The following is a 23,599-nucleotide window of genomic DNA, read 5'->3' as shown; positions in this document are numbered from 1 at the left end:
TGAAAGTTACTGGTTGTAGTGGATTGAATTATGTCCCCGTAAAACTCACTGAAGCTTGAATTGTGTCCCCCACATTTTATGTATTAGAAACTTACCTCTGACTGTTAAGTGGGTGGGAAATCCTATTATGATAATTGCAAGGTGGAGCCTTGAAGAGGTGATTGGATTGTAGGACCATGCAGTAGTGAATGGATTAAAAATGGTGGTCAGACGTGGTTCTGAGGGCTTTAAAAGGAGAGTCTGTCTTGCTCTCTCTCTCTCTGCTCTCTTTGCTTCCACCATCTTGCAATGTGAGACCCCTGGATCACTGTCGCCACCACCAGATGGACTTTGGACTTCCTAGCCTCAGAAACTATAAGGAGTAAATGTCGTTTTTCTTTATAATTACCCAGTTCCATGTATTTTGTATAAGCAACACAAAACGGACTAATACACTGGTTTATAATGAGCACAAAAAAAAAAAAAAATCTATCTTGGTTTCCATTTTATCCCCTTTGTTTGCTTTTTAGTTATCAGTCTTTATTTTTTTTGTGGTTGATTTCAGATTTATAGTATATGTCATTAACTTATCACAATCTGCCTTTAAGTAATATTATACCATTTCACATACAGTATAAGAATATCATAGCAGTATACTTCCATTTCTTTTCTCCAGTCTTTTGTGCTATTATCATATATTTTACTTATACTTATGTTATAAACTTCACTCTCAATTGTTATTTTTGTTTAGATACTCAATTGTCTTTTACGGAAATTCAAGTGATGAGAAAAATCGTATACTTAACCATGTCGTTAACATTTCAGTGCTCTCCATTTCTTTGTGTAGATTTATTAGTTCCATCAGGTATCATTTTTATTCTGTCTGAAGGACTTCCTTTAACATTTCTTGTAGTGCAGTTCTGCTAATAATGAATTCTTTTAGTTTTTGTATGTCTAAAAATGTCTTTATTTCACCATCCTTTTTTAAGACAATTTCACTGGATATAGAATGTGAGGTTGACAAATTTTTTATTAGTTTGTTTTTTCATTCAGTACTTTAAAGATGTTGCTTTACCATCTTCTTATTTGTACTGTTTCTGACCAAAAAAAATTGCTGTTATCCTTATCTTTGTTCCTCTGTTTATAACATATCTTTTTCCTCTGGTTGTTTTTAAGATGCTTATCTTTAAAACCAGTTTTGGGCAACTTGGTTATAATGTGCCTTGTAGTTTCTTCATGTTTCTTGTACTTGGGGTTTGTTGAAATTCTTAGAACTGTGGGTTTACAGTTTTCATCGAATCTGGAAAATTTGGGGCCATTATTTTTTCTAGTATTTTTCTGTTCCTTCCCCTCCTTCAACAACTTAAATTACACATCCATTAAGCCTTCAAAATCACCTCACAGCTCAGTAATGCTCTGCTCTCTTTTATATCCTCTTTTCTCTCTGTGTTTCATTTGGATAGTTCCTATTACCAGGTATTCAAGTTCACTAATCTTTTATCCTACAATTTCTAATCTTCCATTATTCCCATCAAGTGTATTTTTCATCTTAGACATTATAGTTTTTATCTCTAGAAGTTCAATTTGGGTCTTTTTATATCTCACATGTCTCTACTTAATTTTTTGAACATATGAAATACAGTTATAATAACTGTTTTAATGTCCTAGTGTACTAATTCTAACATCTGTTTCAGTTCTGGATTGGTTTCAATTGATTGATTTATCTCCTTATTGTGGGTCATATTTTCTTGTTTCTTTGAATGCCTGCTGATTTTTTTATTGGATGACAGACATTGTAAATTTTGCCTTATTAGGTGCTGGGTATTTTTGTATTCCTATAAGTATTTTTGAACTTTCTTCTGGAACATAGGTAAGTTACTTGGAAATAGTTTGAACCTTTGAGGTTTTGCTTTTATGATTTGTTAGGCAGGACTGGAGCAGTCATTGGTCTAGAGCTAAATATTCCAGAAATACTGAGGTAAGATCTTCCTGTGTGCTCTACCCAATGCCCTCTGAATCTGAGATTTTCCAGACTGGTTGGTGGGAACAGGCATTATTCCCCAAGTTGTATAAGTGAGAGGCACTGTTACTTCTAATCTTTTCAGGTGGTTCTTTTCTAGGCCTTAGGTAGTTCCCTCACATGCATGCACTGATGAATATTCCACTGAATACTCAAGGGAAAAACTTGGCAGATCTCTACAATGCTCTCTCTGTGCAGCTCTATAGTACTCTGTCCTGTGAAATTTAGCCTCCTTGACCTTCTTGAATTCCCAAGATTGTTTCCTCAACTCAGGGACAACACCAAGCACTGCCTGGGTTTTCCCTCCCAGTTCCACAGACTGAGATCTCTCTCCGGCAATAAGGTGGGGCAATTGTAGCAGTCACTTCACTCATTTCCCATCTATTAAGGATCACTGTCTTTCATTACCTAATATCCGCCATCATGCAAGATATCACTTCTAATATTTTGTCTGTTGATTGTTTCAGATGGCAGAGTAAATTAAGTCCCTGTTACTTTGCCTCATCCAGAAGTGAAGGCTACAAACATCTTTAAAAATCATGTAATATTTAGATAAACTTGAAAGTTAAACAAGAATAACCTTTATTTATTTTTAAAATATCCTTTTTATCCTTAATAAAATATTTTTTAACTCCCCAAAGGAGTCCAAACGAATGGGGAAAAATAGGGTCTTGTGAGCATTCAGGAAGGAAAGGGAAGAGGCAGGATCTAAGCCTAGGTAAGGGTTTTTCTTCAGGACAGAGTATCAAGTTTGTATGTTCATGGTGGCCCTCAAGGTGAGAACAGCAGCGGTGACTTGCTTTGGTGGGAAGATCGTTTCTCTTCAGGCATATGGACTGCTGACTCCCTTGCTTCAAAATGAATATACACAAACAAAAAAACAGCCTGCCCACCTGCTGCCTCTGCAATGCCAACTCCATGTACACATATGGCTGCCAGATAAAATAGAGGATGCCCAGTTAAATTTGAATTTTAGATAAATACTGAATAATTTTTGGTATAAGTGTGTCTCAAATATTGCACAGTACATACCTATATTAAGATATTGCCCATCATTGATCTGAAATCCAAATGTAACTGGGGTCCTTTATTTTTATTCACAAAATCTGACAACCCTATGCACACAGCAGTGTGACATCCAGCTCAGTCTCAGGCCTCTGGGATTGGTAAGAAAAAGCTCTCATATCAGTTCTGCCACTGGCCTAGTTCAGGATAATTCATACACAATGCGTAGCTCAGCACCTGTCCCCCAGTAGCTGCCCCACGAATGGGATCTAATAGAAAAGTCAGATGCAAATGCTCCTTCACAGATTCCATATTACTCACTCATCCCTGATGACCCTTGAGCCTTCTAACAGCCTCCATAGGACCACTGGCAACAATGTCATTATGTCCACTTTACAGATGGGGAAGGTGAAGCTCAGAAAGGCAGCCACAACAGGGCAGAATGTGTAAGCACCCTGTGAGTGACCCAGAGAGGAAGGGTTCTCATCTCAGCTCTGCCCCTTACCCCTGACCTTCACTCCAGGCCCACGCTTCACACGTAGCTGGTGAGCTGTGCCCAGGAAGTATACTATACATGAGTCTCGAGCTTGAGTGACAAAACCAAAATGTGGACGTTGACCCTACCCCAGCATCCTGGCCTGTTCTTTCCTTGGAGTAAAGCCTCATGTTCCTGAGGTCCCCAAGGAAGCTCAGGCTGGCTACTTAATGGATAGTAGACATGGTTGTCACTTTCTAGTTTTTTGATTCCTGAACTCTTTGTTTAGAAAGTGTTCAAAAAATCAAGAAACCAGGAGTCTGGCCCCACCCCAGATGCTAATTCAATCAGAAATCCTCCTCCCTCTCTGCCTCAGTCACTGCCTTAGTTTATTCATCTCTAAAATGGGTATCAGATAAAAATAATCAGAAAAAAAATGTTGAAAACACAAAAATGCTGTGCAAATGGCTCTGGATTCTGAATAACAATATAACCCCAATATCAGAACCCTCATGTTAGCCCTTCTGCAGCAGGAGCTGCTTATCCATCTGTTTGCTGAGACCCTGGCTGAGGTGTAAAGGTGGATAGGGTTGTTACAAAACTCTTCAAAGGTGAGAAAATACAGAGTTGTGCCCAGCTCTTCCCGGTATTTGCAAGATGCTGAACTTAGGGGTTTTTGGAAGGCGGTGAGCTGCCAATTTGGGCTTACTGCCTATAGCCTGGAGAGACTTCAAATTTGGAGAAAGGGGGCCAGCAGCAAGGTGAGGAAGGGCAGGCCCCATCTGCTTACTATCCTGGAGGCTCCAGCTGAATTGCTGACTCGTTCTGCATCCCAGGAAGCTGTGCACTTGTGCTTCTTAGCAGTCTCTCAGCAGGACACAGAAGACATGTTTGCCTCTGGTGCTACTGTATATAAAAAGGGGAAAGAAAAGCAGGGAAACTAGAAGCATTTTCTGATGCTGAATGAATGGGTGAGCAGGAGACTAATATCCAGCAATGAGAATGCTGGGCTACCATTAAGTACCTACAACACACTAGATGATTTTACCACTTTGTTTTAATTGATATTCAGAAAGCATCCCTGCAAGGTAGATACTGTTATTACCCTCATTTTATAGATATTTGAATGAAGATCAGAGAGGTTAATTTCTCCTGAGTCACACAGGTAATAACTGGGCACAGTGGGGATTAGAATTTAGCTTGGCTGGCTCCAAGGCCTTTCTTCTTTCTGTCATGCTAAACTGCCTCTGGTGTCCTCCAGGACTTTTCTGCCCTGCTGCCTGGAGTCCAGTGCCTGGAGCCCTGGCTTGCCCTAGGATCGCTCAGACTATAACAAGCAGAAGCAGCAAATTAGAAAGAGAGGACCAGAGATACTGCCAATGAGGCTGACAAACACGATAGGTGGCTACTGGCAGTGAGGGAGGAGACAGAAAGACTGTACCAAGCAGCTTCAAATGCAAGAGGTTCAGCCACTTGGTATCATTCACTGTAGGGACAAAGAGCCCAAGAATGCTAACTTTTAATTCCCAGGTTACCACTTGAAAGAACTAAGCTTGTCCTTCTGGGCCTGAGCACTTGCCCAAGACTCAGGAGTGTTAGTTAGGCTACAAGGGGCAGAAATCATTTGCTGTCTCATGTATATGGAGATTATGTCAGTGTTAGAAGGAAAATGCACTCCAAGGTTTTGACTGAAACGATGTTGGGTGGTGGCTTTATGTTCCAATAATTCAGTGTCACTTTTGAATACAGCATTTAATGGGGGATCAAAATGGCCCCAGCTAGAGCTGAGAATTGGGAGATGAGCCAAGTAGCTTGTCGCCTCACTCAGAAACAGGGCTTACCATTAGGCTCAGAGCCTAGTGTACTCAGATGAATGGTGTCCTGAAAGTTCAACATATTATTGTATTTGTTGTTTCTTTTTTCTTTTTTTGTGTGTTTCTTTGATGGCAACATCAAGGTCCAGGGTTCAGTCCATGTACCACCTGCTTAAAAAAAAAAAAGAAAGAAAACAACAAGAAACCAAAAAACGAACCACCTCTGGACTGCTGGTTTGGTTAAGATAGATTTTTTTGCTTAAATTTTGAGACTCCCCCACCGAATACACAGCAAGTATATACTACAAAGAAAAAAGATTAAAAGGCATAGCAGCACTAATATATATATATAGTTGCCTAAATTAGAAGCAGGGCTTGCCACTAGGGTTAGAGCCTAGTCTACTCAGACGAATGGTGTCCCCCCGAAATTCATGCCTAGCCTAAACCTGGAATATCTGGAAATATATATATATATATCATGTATATACTATATGTATGTCATATATATATATATATATATATATATATACACACACACTATATATGGCATATATATGAGATATACATATATGTGTGTGTGTATATATATATATCCATGGACTAAACATGGAACATAAAACATATCTGCTAAGCAGGGGTGAAGTCACAGGCCAGCTGACCAGAGGCAAACAGGTGCTCTGCTCCTATGGGGTAATGAGAAGGGACTAGATTTTACTGCTTAAAATCCAATCCTCGTGTAGGGCTTCCCACCCACGAAAGGGGTTTACAGACATCACAATCATCTCCTGACCATGCCTGTGGTCTGCATATAGCTGCGACCCAGGAATGCAGGACGAAGCAAATGCAACCTGGCAGTTAGGACCTGGCTCAAGTTGCCTGTAAATCTGGTGGTATCCCCAGTGTCACAGCAAGATGGAAGCCTTGGCCACCAAGCTATGACCTGTTTCTTGAACTGCAGACCCTAGGGTGCGAGGTGGAGGTGATATCAAGAACACTAAATCAGAAGGGATGAGGGCAGAGAAAAGAAGAAAATGTACTACTACTTGAGATTAGCCAACATTCCAAAACATGTGAGGAAAACTAATACTAAGAGTGACAGCTAAAAAAAATCAACACTCAGGAGATGAATGCACTGCTGACAAAGCGAAAATATTATTGCAGTTTGAAAATGATTTGATAAAAGATCTGTTAGGATCCTCAAAGACATAAACAAGTAACTATTTTCTAAAAACTAAGAAATCATATGCTAATACAGGCATAAAAGAAACAAGAACAAGTAAACACGAAAAAGAACCAATAAGAAATTATGGCAATTTCTGCTTACATTTGCTTCTCCCCACATTAATAGATCGCTAGGACACTAGACCTACTTCACCTAATTCAACAAGCTTGCATGTCACTTTCCTACTAGCATCGATATTTTTCTGATATAGATCCTCTTCTCTGCAGACTGCTTGATCTGTGGCTACACCTGGATTAGGGAGCAGATAACCAAGCAGCTAATCTATAAAGGGTGGCCAAACATCACTGGATTTATTGGATATATGATACCAATATCTTCACACACAAACAGACACCCAGTGTCTTTATATTGTCCCTGATCCTGCCTTTCTTTCTCTGTGCATTGTACCGCACTACCACCTCCCTATCCTATGTGCATTCCTGAAGATCCCATTCTCTACTGCATGAGGCTACCTGTCACTGCCAGCATCCATGTGCATTCCTTGCTGACTAACAGAAGATCCAGAGGCCCTATGGTACAGTTACTCTACTTTTAGAAGTTCCCTTTCATTTGCTCATTCACACTCTTTCTGATGACCAGTGGGTCTCAAAGTGTGGTTCCTGGACTGCATCATCACCATCACCTGGGAACTTGTTAGAAACACAAACGCCCCCACCCAAGACCTATTGACTCAGAATCTCTGGACTCGGCCCCCAGCAATTTGTGTGCATGCTCACATTTGAGAACCACTACCAGAAACATTTGTGTAATAAGTGCTGACAACCTGCCAGGCACTGTGCTGGGTGTCTCTTGGTGTGCCTCCTGCCTCTTGGTGTTATAACTGCTTTTCTGAATGTCTCCCTGGGGCCATGTAGGAGATTCGGGGGCTCCAAGGGTGGTGAACAAATGATCAGAAAGGCATGGACTAAGCAAACAGAAGGAAAACAACATTTCTGTGGCTGACAGATCTGGAGCAGAGAATGTGGCAGAGGAAAGAGGACCATTAAAGGCACTGGTCCAGAACTGGGTAACAGATGTAATCATTGTAGCCTGACTGAGACCAATAAACAGTGTCATGCAGGGGCTGGGCATCCTCCGAGATAAATCCACCAGGTCCTGAAGCTTGGTGCTGGACAGGTGATGGAAGAGACAGAGAATGTGATAGTTTGCTGATGCCAAACAAAGTTGCATTGTGTCAAGGTACCATCCATGCTAAGTAATTACACTTGACAAACACTAGTTCAGCAATTGGCCAATGCAGAGAGCACTTGTGAGCACCTGCACTGGGGATGCAGAAATAAATCAGCAACAGTCCCTTCCTACCTCATGGTCACATGAGGGTGACAGACACCAAACCAGCTGCCTGTGGTACAATCCAGGCACATGCTCCAGTAGGAAGTTGTGGAGTCCCCTACTTTCTGCTGAAAGGGGTTGGGGAAGCCTTTCACAGGTGACAGGTTTGAAGGATGACTGAGGATGCGATTTTCCCAAGCAGAAAGAAAACAGCCTTGTGATGATTCAGAAGGGTGAAAGGGAAGAGTGAGTGGTTTGGGATGGCTGGTGTGTGGAAGCAGTGAGCAGCAAGAGAAAAGGCAGAAGAAGTAGGTGACGTTGGAGTAGGTTGTGGTACTGGGTTTTGTCCTGCAGGTGATGGGGAGCCATTGAGCGTGTCTGAGCAGAAGAGTGACATGACAAACTTGGTGTGTTAGAGAGATCGTGTTGGGAGCTGTGTAGACGATGGAGCTGAGATGGAGATGGCCAGGAGGCCCATGAGAAGACTGTTTGAAGAGTCCTGGAGAAAGCTAATAAGGGCTTGAGCTGGGCCATGGCCCCAGCCTAGGATGAGAGAACAGACCAGAGAGTTTCCGTCAGGGCCAAGCCCTGTGCTGGGTTCTAGGGAAGGTAAAGATGAACTGAACTGAGCCTCTTCCCTCAAGAGCTTAGCATGTGGAAGGGAGCCTGAGGCCAGTGCATAACGCAAGGGGAGGTGCCTGCTTTCACCTTCAGTGACGCATCCATTTGCTACGGCTGCTGTAACAAATTGCCCCAAACTTAGTGGCTTCAAACAGCACAGATTTATTCTCTTACAGTTCTGGAGAGTAGAAGGCTAACATGGGCTGGCAGGGCTGCCTTCCTTCTGGAGGCTCTAGGGGAGAATCCATCCCTTTGCCTTTTCTACCTTCTAGAGGCCACCTACATTATTTGGCTCATGGCCCCACATTGCTCCAACCTCTGCTTCTGTCATTACATCTCCTTCTCTGACTCTAACGCTCCTCCATGTCTCTTATAAGAACCTTTATGATTTCATTTAGGTCCAATCCAGAAAATCCAGGATGATCTCCCCGTCTCATGATTATTAAGTCAATCACATTTGCAAAATCCCTTTTGTCGTGTCAGGTAACATATCACAGGTTCCGGGGATTAGGACATGGACATTACTGGGGGGACCATTATGTATCCTGCTACATATGAGAAGGCTTCTTACGTGTTCACGAATAAGTAATAATGATGATAATGGCAACTTTTGAGTGCTTATTATCTGTCATATATTTTCTCATTTAACTCTTGCAGGGACTCTAAGAGGATATGTTCCATCTCTATGCTTTCAGCTGTCCAAAACAACCCAGCTAGAAAGTGGCAGGACTGGATGGAGCTCCTACTTTCAGGGCTGTCCTGTGTCCCTCCATTTCTGTTCCTGAACAGCAGGCTGCTTTTGTTACAAAGCTCTATGTTAATGTTCCATATTCTGCATTTCTTTTTTGAAAATAGCTTTATTGTTTTTGCACACAAAAAAAGATGAATGCCCATTTTTAAACTGCAAACAATACTGAAACTACAAAGAAAATTAAAATCACCCTCAAATCTCACTTCTCAAAAATAACTATTGTTAACATTTGGTGAACATCTTCCAGACTGCTATCTATGCATCATAAATATACCATTATATAATGGTTTTATTCCCACTTTATAACATGAGTATCTTCCCATGCCAGTACATGGAGATTCCTCAAAACAGGCTTGCTGGATCAAAGGGTGCGCACATTTTACATGTTGTGACATGCCGAAAAGCCCTTAAAAATATATTGATTTACACTCCTACCAAAAGTGTAAGACCTTCAGCAGCTTAGTCAATCTTTTAAATCTTTGACAATTTGACAGGTGAAAAATGAGATCTTCTCTTGTCATTGTTTTGATTAGTGATACTTAACATCTTTCTACATATTTATTGGCCATCTGTACGTCTCTTGGAGAATGGTCTACTCAGGTCCTTTGCCTATTTTTCTACTAGGATTTTGCTCTTTTCCTTTGGATTTATAAGAGCTTGTTGTAGAGTGGACTATAAGGCCTTTCTCATATCTGTTAACAGATATTTTTTCTCACACTGACGTATATGTCATCTTGTTTATGGAATTTTTCCACCTAAAAGGTTTTCATGTATGCGCAGTCAAATCAATGACCTTTTTCTCTGCTACTTCAAGGTTTTATGTCATGTTGGGAGAGACCTTCCCCGACCCAGCATTATGAAACTATTCTTCCGTATGTTTTTCTTTTTCTTTCATGGTTCATATTTAACATTTAAATCTTTGACACATTTAGAATTTATTTTATTGTAAGGAGTGAGGTAGGAATCTGACTCTGTAGTTTTTTAAATAGCCATTTCTAAATAGCCTTCACCATTTATGAGATAATGCATCCTTTCTTCACCAATTTGAAGTATCACTTTTGTCATATACTAAATTGAATATGTACTTTGGTATATTTCTAGACTCTGTGCTATAATCAACTGATCTGATTTTTTTTCCTTTGCAAGAACTTCAACATGAGCAGCAAATCTCTTAGCTGGCAGGCCCCAGGCCTGGACTGCTGAGTGGAAGGGGTGGTGCATGAGCCTGCACACCTTGCCAAGGCTTGTCTCGATGTCTCCTAGTAGCCTGATTCCTCTGACAGGGCCTGTGCAAGCTTCAGGCCACCCCATTCCAACCCACTGCCTGGGAGTACATGCCTGAATGCCCATCACTGGTGACCCTACATGAGCCATGATCTTGCAGGTAGATAAAGAACATGCACACTTGACCTATCTGGTAGGGAGAGTTTGTCCTCACTGATCTTTCTGAATATTTTTGTCATATGCTTATTCTCCTAGATGAGCTTTTGAATAGTTTTATTCAGTCCCAAAAATCCTTTAGAAATTTTATGGAGATTTTATTGAATGTATAGATCAATTTATAGATGACTGATGTATTTTCAATATTGAATCTTCATATCTAAGAAGAAGGCATGTTCTCCATTTACCCAGGTCTTTCTTTATGCCCCTCAATAGAAATTTATCGTTGTATTTCCTGTGGCTACTGTAACAAATTACCACAAACTGATTACCACAACACAGATTTCTACTCTCACAGTCAGAGGGCAGAATTGCCAAAATCTGTACTCCTTGGCCAACATCAAAGTGTTGAAAGGGCTGCACTCCCTGCAGAGGCTCCAGTGGAGAATCTATGCTTTGCCTCTTCCAGCTTCTAAGGCTGCAGTAATCCTTGGCTTGTGGCCTCATCACTCCAATCTCTGCCTCCATGGTTACATGGGCTTCTCTTCTGTTTGTGTCAAATCTCCTTCTGCTCCCCTCTTACAAGGATACATGAAATTGTATTTAGGGTGTACCCGAATATTCTCAAAATCCTTAATCATATCTGCAAAGATACTTTTTCGTATAAAGTCACATTTGGAGGTTTCAGGTTGGGAGCCATTATTCAGCCTACACAATAGTTTTTGCTGCCATCTAGGTCTCACAGCAGGGTGTTCAGATGGCTGAAACTTTTCTTTAAACACCTGCTTATTTTACTAAGGGGAGTATGGAGGGGCTGCTTGGGCTGGGGGATGGGAACAAGGAGACAGTCCTGGAGGGGTATTGTAGAGCAGGGGACAGTTAATACTACATCAGGATTCACCCTAAAGATCTGACCCATTGACTCCTGAATTCATAAGCTCAGAGGTTTCGTCCTCTGCTACAGTTTTGAGAGGCAATTTTCAATTACCTATGGAAGTGATATATTAACTGATATGTACTGGACATAAATTCATATTGTGTTCACAGAACAAATAGGGAAGAATTATAGAAACAGATATCACAACTTGTGTCCTCTACCTAAGATGACCTTTTAAGACAATGTTTACTGCCAGCTCAAGAGGCAGCAGGCAGATGGCTGGGTGACTGAGCTTGGGGTCAGGACAGCTGAGTTTTGACCCAACTCAATTCCTGCCAGCTGGGTGTGACTGATCGCTTAACCTCCCTGGGGCTCAGTATCTTTGTCTGTGAAGTAGGAATATTGATATCTGCGTTGCCTACCTCGCAGGGCAGAGATCAAGTGTGCATGTTCTTTATCCTCCTGCAAGATCATGGCTCATGCAGGGTCACCAGTGATGGGCATTCAGGCATGTACGCCCAGGCAGTAGGTTGGAACCGGGTGGCCTGAAGCTTTCACAGGTCCTGTTAGAGGAATCAGGCTACTCGGAGACATCAAGACAAGCCTTGGCAAGATGTGTGGACTCATGCACCACCCCTTCCACTCAGCAGCCCAGGCCTAGAGCCTGCCAGCTAAGAGATTTGCTGCTCATGTTGAGCCTTGTAAATGAGTAAAGACCACAACAATGTGTTGAACTTTCAGAAGGAGAGAACAAACCTAAGGATACTAGAGACGGGGGGCGGGGAAGGGAGGGACAGGGTTTGGGAAGTGATAGATTCAGTTAAGGACATAAAGAAATATCACAATTTGTAAGAATGAATATGCTAATAATAAATAAAAATTTTAAATAAAAAAATCTTTGAACTCAAAATAAATAAATATTGATGTGACAACTACAAGACAGATTTTGCACAGGTCTGCTTAGCAGTCTAAGGTTTCTTTGGAACCAACTTTAAGGTGCAGACAATTTCTGTGTTCTCTCCCACCTCTACCTCCCCAGAGAGGCAGGAGTGGCAGGTGGAAATGAAAAAAGTCTAAATTCCTTGGAAAGTTTAGTGATTCTGGTGGGGTTTTTGGGGGGGTGGGGGATGAACAAATGAACATGTGTCAACGTGGTATTGAGGGGAGAGTAGAAGAAGAAATGACACACTCAGCACTGGCTTGCATGGGGAAGAGAAAGGCAGACTGCAAGTGCTGAGGCTTCTACAATGAGGTGTCCCTGTGGTCCCACCTCTACTCAAGCAAGGGTGGATCTAAAAGCTCTTTCTCATCTGCGCAGGTCAACCGGGACCTCCAGACTGTCTTTCTCCAACCTCATGCCCTGCAACTCCAACGATTACGTAAAAGGCTGCCTCCCCCACCCCACGCCCAGTGCCCCTAACTCCTTTCACCCTCTCCTGTATGCTGGCTCTGTCCTTCCTCCCTCCCATGCTGGCCTCTGCACTCACTGCTCAGCCACCGACATGCCCTTCGCAGAACATGGATTCGGCATCCTTGGAGGTACATCAGTGAGGATCATCAGATAGATGCTAAGGGGCTGAAAACCACAAGTATTCAGAACCCATATACTTGGAGCACGCAGTATGTCGGGGACCCAGTCTATATTATCCACAGGCTAAGTTTGGAGCCCAGAAATCTAGAGATCCCTAAAACCACCCAACTTCTCCAGGTGCTGACTGAGGCTTAATCCTAGTTGCCTACCCTACACTACCCTGCTGCCGTCACTCATCAGCAGATATGCCAATTTGTCTTTGGCCCACTGTCCCCATGGGTACCCCATTTGTGCACATCAGGGATTTCCTTCACGCTTACTCTATTTCTCTCCACTGCTGCTAACCTACTGGAGGGAAAGTGGCACCCCTGGGCACCCCAAAGTTTTTTAGCTGAGCTGGAGCACCTCCTTCAAGGGGCTGTTGATGAGACACTAGGAGGATTTGAGACCAGCTGTATGAACTAGCAAAAGGGCAAGGGCAAGAAGGCTTTCAAGCCAGTGTTGCCAAGGTAAGTTTTGGTGAGCGGGGTTCGTTGGAAGAGGGAAGATGCTTAAGACAGTAAGAAGATACTCCCTTCCCACTAGGTGAAACTTGGGGCCAGCTAGCTTTCTCTGTGATATGTGATGACTTATGCCACCCACCCGGGTTAGAATTGCCTGCTCATCCAGGTCCTTGGACCCAGAACAAGCCTCTCTGGAGCAAAGAGAATCAAGTAGAATCTCAAGGTCCCAGGAAAGTGAATATTCAGTGGCTGTTGCTCTATGATTAATCCTGACTGAAGTTAGCCCTGAGCTAGTCCAATTTCTCATTCTTCAGGTGGGGAAACTGAGGCCAAAGGAAGTCATGTTTCCAGTCATCAGCAGGGTTGAATCCAGATCTCTCAATTCCCAGTCTTGTCTTTTCTTCACCCCACCACCCTATCTGCTTTCCTTGGCTTACCACTCTCAAAATAACTTTGACAAGAACTCAGATTTCACAGCCGTATTGGCAGGGTGTTAAATGTGGCAGTGAAGAGTGGCTGAACGGTGACATCTCTAGCTTCATGAGAGTCATCCTATAACTGAGAGGCTCCGAGCCAACAGCTTCAGGCCTGACAGGACCTGGATCCACATGCCAGTGGCAGTGGAAACAGAGTTAGCACAGGGAGACCTGCACCATCAGAATGGACATAGTAGCAGAGCATGTTTCTTTCCTTTGGTAAGCGAAGGGGTTGTGTGAGGGAGGCTGAGGTGGGAGGGTGACCAGCCAGGTATTGGAGCACCTCTCAAGTCTGAGCCCCTAGGGCCTTTCCACGGTGTCTTGGGAAGTTCCACCTGCCAGTTCTCAAAGTGCCCTTTGATTAAGCTGAGTGCACAAGTAGGGGACTGGAGCATTCTCTGGGGCTACAGCTGAGATGTGGCTGTAGCAGGAAAGGCTGGTGTGAGCTTGTTTGCTTTCCAAAGCCCAAGCAGCCTGAGCACAGAGAGCCACTGAGCAGACTATGATGTGAGCCCATCACACAAACAGCCCCAAGGAAGGACCTGGCTACAGTTGTGGCTTCTAACCTGCACACAGGGCATGAGAGCCAAGAGACACAGTGTTGACATTTTCATCAATGTCATTGTCATCATAGCACCCCCCCCCAAACAACTACCTGACATTGAGCACCTCCAATGTGCTGAGAATGTCGTGAGTATTCACTTCGATGTTGATTCTCATAAATACCCTTCGAGATTATTGTTATAATCAGCTCCATCTAATAGATAAGGAAAGCAAGACTCAAGGAGGTGAAGTTACTCACCAAAGTGTGAGGGCTGGTAAGCAAGTGGCAACGGGGTGAAGGAGACCAGGCTCTTGTTCTCAGGGTATTGCCAGTCCCATCTAGATACAGTATATGGAAGTGGACTCAATGCTTACTCCCAGGGGAGGTAATTCAGTCTTGGTGAGAAGAGCTCCCACTTATTTACCTTCTAGCCACCAGGAGGTTTATGTGAATTTTTCCATTTAATCCTCACAATAGCCCTGTGAATATGGTTGTTACTATTATCTTGGTTTTAGTGGTCAGGAAAATGAGACTTCTAGAAGATAAGCAACTTGACTAAGGAATCACAGATAATAAAAGCAGAGCTGGGATTTGAACCATTAAGCTAGAGGTTCTCAAACTTTTTGATCTCAGAACCTTTATACTCTTAAATCTTATTGAGGGTGAAACCATAGAGACAGAAACCAGGTTAGTGGCTGCCAGGTGCTAGGGGAAAGGCAGAAAGGGGGTGGCTGCTTAATGGATATGGAGTTTTCTTTGGGGGTAAAGAACATGTTCTGGAACTAGATAGAGGTGACGGTTGTACAACATTGTGAATATACTTAATGCCAGTGATTATCCACTTTAAAATGATTAATGTTGTGTCATGTGAATTTTATCTCAATAAAAAAAAACCGGAATACAATGAGGTAAATCGACAACAACCTACTGAAGCGTCCAAAGAGCTTTTGTTTATGTGGGTTATATCTATTCGTGTTAACCATATTAGGGAAAATGTTATTAAAATATTTATTTATCTTGAAATCAAAACAATAAACCTATTACATGTAAGTATACATACTATTTCTATGAAAATAACTAGATTTTCAAAAGCAAAAACTCAAGAAGAGTAGCATTGCTTTACATTTTTGCAAATTTCTCTAATATCTGGCTTGATGGAACGCAGTTGGATTCTCATAGCTGCTTCACTACTGTTGTGATATGTTGTTTTGGTTGACATATATAAAAAAAAATTGGGCTTCACACAGATATGCAGTTGAAAAATGGAGATATATTTTAATAGATCTTACGGATCATTGTGGACATTCTTTTTTGATAGGACACCAAAACTCTAACAGTGGTTGTTTCCTACAGGTTAAGTGTAGCATGTGCAGCCATACCTCAACTCTCAGTTCCATCGAACCCCATTGGATTTGGATTCTCTCATCTTTGGCCCATTTATGGTTTGGTCATATCGTACATTGGTCACTTGGAAGATATTGGTGCCCTGACTTACGCAGAGCTCCCATATGTTGACACGTTTCATTCTACAACATCATAAAATCACATTTCTTAATCTTACCACACATCTCATTGGAAAGAGCCTTTAACTATTGGGAAGCTGTCAAGCTCACAGTGGTGGATACAAGCTTTTCAAAATTATAATTTTGGCTTGAAAGCTCAAATTTTATCATTGGCAAAAAATACAGTCAGTTGTTTTCCTTGAAGTGACAGGCTCACTTCGTTCATCTATGTGAAAATGTCTGCCAAATGCCCAAGTCTGAATAACATTAGTCATTCTTTCAAGTTAATATGATTTTCTGTAAAAAGTCAGCACATTCAGCTCACAACTCACAACAGTCACACGAGCGCTTTGCCTTGAGTCAGCCATTGCACTTCAGTTTCCAGCAGAAGTGCCTTACGCATATTGTCATTTTGTCACACAGAATTTTTAAAATATGGGGACTCACGGGTCAATATTTAATAAAGTTAATTTTTACTGTGGCACTAAGAACATGCTTAAGTACAGCTGGCATTTTATTTTTAACTGCAGGCATGTGGCGGTGAAAAATCCAATGATGACTAGCATAGAACATTTCAGTATTATCGGAAAAATAGTTTTGACCTCGTGGATCCCCTAAAAGGGTCTTGGGGACTTCCAGGAGTCTACAGATCTCACTCTGAGAACTGCTGCACGAGGCTGCGCACAACATCTGCTTGTGCCGCCTCCCTTAATCAGCACTTTTAATGGCTTCCTATCACCTGCAGAATCAGACCTGGCTTGGCCCATGCTGTCAGCCCAGGACACAGGGCTCCAGCCACGTGGGCTCCTCACCATCTTCCAAATGTGTCCTTCCACACCCTTGCCCATGCTCTCCCCTCCACCAAAACTGCCCCCATCACCAACTCTGGCCATTGAAATACTACTTATCCTCCAAGGCCCAGGTCAACCACTGCCTCTTCCAAGAAGCCTTCCCAGATTTTTAGGTGAAAATATTCCTGTTTTCCTCTGAGCTTCCCGAGCCCATTCTCAGAACGCCTTCTCTAGCACTGAGCAGGCTGGGTGTGTATTTGAAGGAGGTGTTTCCTCATCTGTGAGTCCCCAAGAATGGGCACCAAGCCTTTCCTCTCCACTTCTCCATAGTGAAGCCTTGTTCATTGCTAGGGAAGAGCACATTTCTGTTGAATTGCACTGGATTGCAAGGATTCGGCGCCAGTGCTCAGAATGGAACACTCAAAAATGCTATGTGGTGCAGCTGTGAATACTCAGAGCTCACGGAGCATATTCTGACTTTTTTGAGCTCCCAAGGAATGTCACCATTGACATAGATACTTGGGCATGTTTCTTAAAAGTGGTTTTATTTTAGAAATAGGGAAAGGGAGTTACACTTCTGGACTACTCCAACCCCAGGAACCTCAACTCCTAGGGCTGAAAGAACCCTTGAGGGGGAGAAGCCCTGTGCCACCAGCCTTTACTGAAAGGAGGACATCGTTTGGCTCCTCTCCTCCATTTTTCAGATGACGCAGTTCACGCCCCTGCAGGGAGGTCGAGTGCAGTACCTGGGAGTTCACAGCCAGTACGGGGCGCCACACTTAGAACTTGAAGCCCAGATTCTTCCCTCTCAGTTTCCTTCCATTGCTTGCAGTTCAAACAGGATCATGCTAATGGCTCCCATAGATCACCCCACATTCTGCCCCCACACACCCAACCCAAACCGGACTGGAAGACTCTATCTCATTTAGGGCTAATCTTGGAAGATTGCAGAATCACAGGTGATGCCTGCAGAGATGCGCTTGTTTATTTCAAAGACCAATTCAATTTTGATGCCTTTGGCCTCAACTGTTGTTTCCTGATTTCCAGGAACTGCTTTCAATTTAGCAGTTGCCAGCTCACAGCATTGCGTGCCAGCCCTTTGCCCACCTGCTGTGCTCTAACTTCTCCCTCCTCAGCGATGACATTGGCTGGCAGGGGGTGTGGAGAGGGGAAAAGGAGGGAGGGTGCTTCTCCAAGGAACCTGCACAGGCTGGAGCATGCCTTAGTTGGAGAAGAGAATGTGGGCTGTGGAGACTGAGGGACCCTGGACCAGGGCCCAGAGAACGTATATAGGGCAAGATGAGGAGATGGGCAAAAAGAATAGGCAACCTCTCGGTGTGAGTTGGTGCCAGGATGGGGTGGCCAGATAAGCAATCAGGGCCTAGGGCTGTATCAATAGAGGAAAAATATTTAGAATAAGGGAGGTGAGTGGCTTCTCTTCTCTGCAGTTTAGTGTATAAGGCATGGCTCTGGAGCCACGTTGTCTGAATAAGGCTTTAGACTCTACCACTAATTATCTGTGTGACTTTGGACAAGTTACTTAACTCCTCTGAGACTTAGAAGGTCTTTGTCATATTTTTAATGAGTGTAATAATAGAAACTATTTCAAAGTGCTGTTAAGAGGAGCCTGTGGGATGCTAGATGCCAAGTGTTTGGCACAGTGTCTGATGTATATAGCTCCCCTCTGCTCTGCTTTGGTCAGACACTAGGCAGACATTGTGGCTATTTCTGGGCTCCCCATTCTGAAGGGCCCTGACAAATTGGAGCACGTCTGGAGGAGGGAAGACTGGGAGGCTGCAGTAGAGGGCAAAAGAACTACCACTTGCCTGGGGAAGAGAGGGCGCCCCCTGGCATGGCTGGCAGGTTCCTTGAGAGACAGCACAGTTGGGAGTGGGGTGGGGATGGCAGGACTGACTGAGGTGCAGGAGCTGGTGCAGTAGAAGAACAAGGCTTCTCAGGAAGTCCAAGTCCAAGTCACACTAGTATCAGTTGCTTCACGAAGGAGGGAGGTGGAAACTGAAGTTCCTTTTGGCGGACACATGCCAGGAAAGCCTGGATGGCCACAGCGTGGGCACAGCTGCAGGAGCAGGGAGCATGAAGTGGCAGCTGGACCCAGGCCTTCAGGGTGTCTGCAGTGCCACTTTGTCCTGTCCCTGCCCCAGGCTACCAACTCCAAAGGTTTTCTGCCTGGCTTGGCTTACCATGAGGAGTATGGGCCATTCCAGGGGACCCATGAGTCTCATGCCAGCCAAAGGCATCCCTGCTGGAACTGCAGAGGGGATACCGCCAGTGTGTTCACTCTCAGTGCCATGGCAGCTGGGGTCTGGTGGATCCCGGGCTGTCCCTCACCCAGCTGATTGACAGCCATACCAAGAGCAACAGGCTGCAGTGGCCTCTCAGGCAGCCATGGACATCCAAGCGTGGAGAACCCCCTAAAATTCTCATTCTAGCCCTCTCTTTTACCAGCCAAAGGGCCTGAGGCCTATGGGGGGCAAGGCCTCTCAATGCCATGCTAAGATGTGGGAGTGGAGTCACCACTCTCAAAGCCAGCAGTGCCTTGTGCCCAAGGACACAAGGGCTCATTCCCTTGGCAAATGCTCATGCCATGTAAATGAGCTGGCCTGGCCCTGAGCTCAGCATGCTTATCTAGGCAATAGGAGCTGAGAGGCTGGGTGACAAGTCCCTGCTCTCCTCTGCTCCATACCTCACTTGCCAGGGGACCTTGACGCAGGGCATCCTCCTCTCCTCAGGCCTCAGCCACGTTAGCTCTGAAAGGAGAAGGTGGCAGTTGGTCTTGTCAAAGGCCCCTCTGCCATGGCAGTCAGACTTCTGGGAAGTCAATGGTCCATGGGGAGATGGATGAAGTGGGGTAAATGGTGGACCCCAAAAAGACATGTCCAAGCTTTACCCCCCAGAACCTGTGAGCATGGCCTTATTTGAGAAAAGGGTCTTTGCAGATGTGATGAAAGTAAGGATTTTCAAGATAAGACCATCCTGGATTATTCAATGACAAATGTCCTTATAAGAGAGGAGAAAGACACAGAGCAGGAGAAGCCATGCGAAGACAAAGGCAGAGACTAGAGTGACGCAGCCACAAGCCAAGGAATGCCGAGAATGCTGGCAGCCACCAGAAGCTGGAAAAGGCAAGGAAACAGCCTCCCCTGGAACCTCTGACAGAGCACAGCCCTGCCAACACCTGCAGTTCAGACTTCTGGCCTCCAGAACTGTGAGACAACACATTCCTGTGGTTTTAAGTAAAGCAGTTGGTGGTAACTTGTTATGGCAGCCCCCAGAAATTCATATGAGGTACTTCAAAAAGTTCGTGGAAAAATAGAATTGAAAGATAGTACGAATCTTTCCATAAACTTTTCGAAGTTCCTCATACAGTGGAACATACATCTCCCAAGACCCTGAGCCCATGAACCATCCAAGGGCCCAGACCCTGCCAGGTGGCACCCAAGGAGCTCTTAGGGACTGGCCAGTGCCCTGCTGGGGGCAGCCCCTTTGCCTTATACTCAAGGCCGAGGCAGCACTACCGACTCCACCGTCAGGCCTGTGGAGTGCCCTTGAGCTCTTGGCTTTGCACTTAACAACTTTGGAAGGTGAGGTAGGCTTGTGAAGTCTATGGATCGATAATAATGACATTAATTTTAAAAACCTGCCTGGTGACAGTGGAGGCACCAAAATGCACATGAGGTGTGCAGCGCTAGGACCCGCCTGCCTCAGTTGCTCCATCCTTTTCTGCTTGGCTTGGGGTGGGGACTTGGGGTCATTTGTATTTAAGGAAAGGAAATTCATCAGCTTCGAAGCAGTAACTTACCTTTCTCTTCAGTCTTCTTGGCCCAGTGGTTGCTGGGAGATGGCCAGCTGAGCCAGAAAAGGAAGCAGTGGCAGGTCCCAGCAAGATGAAGGATAGCTCGGGTGCCACAACAGCTCGGTGACGATGGCCAGCAGCAGCCATGCTCACACCTTGCGCCTTGCACCTCTGCCTCCTGACTCCTGCTTTGCTGTGCTACGGCCCCTGCCTTAGGTGTGGTGGTAGCACAGGGATGCTATCCAGGGACTCCTGCCTGGCCCCATTGGTGTCCTCTTTGCCTGAGACCAGCCGCTCACTGTGTGGCAAGAAGTACCCAGCAGATGGGCCAGAACCTGGCTGTGAGAGCCACACCTACGGCCATGATGTCCTCCTCGGGTCACTGATGTCCTAGATGTCCCCTTCGTGGGGGGAAGAAATCCGGGGGGCGGGGAGCAGGCCACCAGCAGCAGATGTCAAGCCCGAGCTGCCAAAGAGGCAGGGGTTCCTGGGCTGCCTTTGTAGCAGCTCGGTTCTGAAAATGACAGACCTTATTCCTGTCGGTGCAGTCACACCAGTGACTGGGATCCAAAAACCACTGGCACTTGGTGGTGTACCCCAGCGGTCAGAGAAGACAAAGCCACAGAAGTTGCCTTTGAGCTCCAGAGTGAGCTCTTACATCTCTTCTCCACACACTTGTGAAATTCCAATTATACCGTTCACAGCTCCTCAATTACTCTTTACTCCTAAGCCTGCAGAGGCTCCCACAGAGGCAGCGATGGCAGAGGGGTGGGTGGAAGAGGAGGATTCTTTGTGCTGGAGGAATAACATCCAGCCTGGCATCACTCTGATGGAGGCCCAGGTCATGTTTTCACCAAGTTTACCAGTTCCTCTTGTGTCATCTAGACACGCTCTAGGAAGTGTCTTTATTCACCCAAGAATAAAGGGAAAAGAAGACCAAAGCCACCTTTCTGAACTCTCATGTCAGCTGCCCTTGGCCTTTTGAGGATGCTCAGTCCTTCGATGTGCCAGTCCCCAGCAGAACTACTAGGTTGCCTAGAAAATGAACAGTGTCAAGCTGCCAGGCCACACGGATCCCCAGGGGTGGGCAGTGACCTCCTAAAGCTGCCAGGAATCTGGGCTTGTCGCCTACGATTGGGCCTGTTGGTGGAGTGGGGCTGCTAGCAGGGTCTGAGTGTGAGGACTCCAAGGGGGACTCCAGCTGCCACTTCTCTTGAAGACAAGGCCACCGTTCTCCGCCTTGTGTGTGGTTGCTCCTGTGTCAATCCTTTCACTATCTATGTCACATAGCAAGAGTCTGGGGTTCAAAGTGAGCTCTGAAAGGAGCCTTTGTCTGCTAGCTGGAGACCTTTATGAATCAAAAGCAGTAATGAGCTTCCCTCCACCAGCCCAAAAGCTGGGGCAGAGAGTAGAGGCATGTCAAGCTAAGTAGGGCACCAGGAGGGAATGGATTCCACTTGAAAACATGGTGAGTCTGCAAAGGACGCAGACGATAGAGCAGGCAGGGGAATCGAGCCTTTAGGGGTTAAGATCCAGGATTAAGGTGGGGGTGAGGGGTGGATGCGGGGGAGCTCTCCACAGCTCCCTACACCCTATGGAAGCTGAAGGAGCCCTGCTCACACAGCTTTCAACATTGACTCCCTTTGGCACAAGGCAGTCTGCTGCTGTGAACCATTTATAAATAACTGCTCTCATCTGGCCCTGCTGTTGAGAGAAGGGACACTGAGGCCCAGCGAGGGGATGGACTTCACCCAGGTGATGGCAGATTTGGGGTTAGAACTTAGCACATCTAGCCACAGGCTAGTGGCCTCTCTAGACCACACATACACGGCCTGCGCCAGCTGTGAGGGGAGCAGGCCTGGGTCCACTTGTGGTGGGGAGGGGCTGGGTGCAGGCTGGGGTCACATTTCCCATACGTGGTGGTTGCTGCCACATGCCAGCCCTGCCCCAGCCCACACACTCGGCTCACCTGCCCACTGCACTAGTCGGGCTTCTCCAGAGAAACAGAACCAACAGAGAAAGAGAGAAAGACAGAGAGACACACAGAGAGACACATAGAGAGTGACAGAGAGTTTAATTGTCTCACGCAGTTGAAAGGGCTGAGAAATCCAAAATCTGCAGGCAGGCATGGGGGCTGGAAACTCAGGGAAGAGCTGAAGTTGAGGGCTTGGGTCCAAAGCCTGGAAACTCAGGCAGGGTCTCCGTGTTGCTGTCTGGAGGCAAAATTCCTTCTTCCCTGGGGACCTCAGTGTTTGCTCTTAAAGCCTTCAACTGACCAGATGAGGCCCACCCACATATGGAAGGTAATCTGCCTTACTCAAACTCTACTGAACTAAATATTAATCACATCAAAAAAATATGTTCAGAACAGCATCTAGTCTGGTGTTTGACCAAACAGCTTGGCATCATAGCCCAGTCAAGTTGGCGCGCAAAATGAGCCATCCCATCCACAGTCCCCTCGGTGGCAGTCCAGGGAGGCAACTGTTGGTTTGAGGCCAGGAGAGAAGAACAAGGTGGCCGTGAGGAAGGGCTGAGGAGTGAAAGGCCAGCTGGGGAAGCTGTGTGGATGTGACAGCCGGGTGACTGTGAGGCTTGCAGGAGGGTGGCCCCCGTGGGAGGAGGAAGGGAAAGCAGGTGCTCCTGTGTCCAGGAGACAGGGCCTATCAGAAGTGGCTCCTGCAGAGCTTTCAGTGGGGAGCCTGAATTTTTGTGCCCAAAAAGCCAAGACTCTTCCTGGAGGCCAGGGGGTCACAGGGGCCATGGAGGATTCTGACAGGAGGTGACTTGATCCATATGTAGTTTGGAGGGATTTGCTGGGAGCCATTCAGGGGGTCTGTAGGGGAGGGTCTGGAGCTGCTGGTGAGCCTGGGTATGGGAAACACCTCAGAGGCAGAGAAGAGCTGATGGTACTGCTGAGAGGTGGCTTGCCTGCGAGGGGAGGGGAGGTGGCCTTGGCCAGAGCCGGGGCCTTCCAGCAGCTGCTCTTTCACCTCCCCATCTC

General features: G+C 45.4%; 1 pseudogene; it reads left to right on the top strand.

Moving 5' to 3' along the window:
• Positions 1-12,939: 12,939 nt before the first annotated feature.
• Positions 12,940-23,599, top strand: part of LOC103593382 — a 101,291-nt pseudogene continuing 90,631 nt past the window's right edge.

Source organism: Galeopterus variegatus, unplaced genomic scaffold, assembly GCF_000696425.1.
Source record: "Galeopterus variegatus unplaced genomic scaffold, G_variegatus-3.0.2 Scaffold1334, whole genome shotgun sequence".
Taxonomy (NCBI): domain Eukaryota; kingdom Metazoa; phylum Chordata; class Mammalia; order Dermoptera; family Cynocephalidae; genus Galeopterus; species Galeopterus variegatus.
This window is presented reverse-complemented; position numbering and strand designations above follow the sequence as displayed.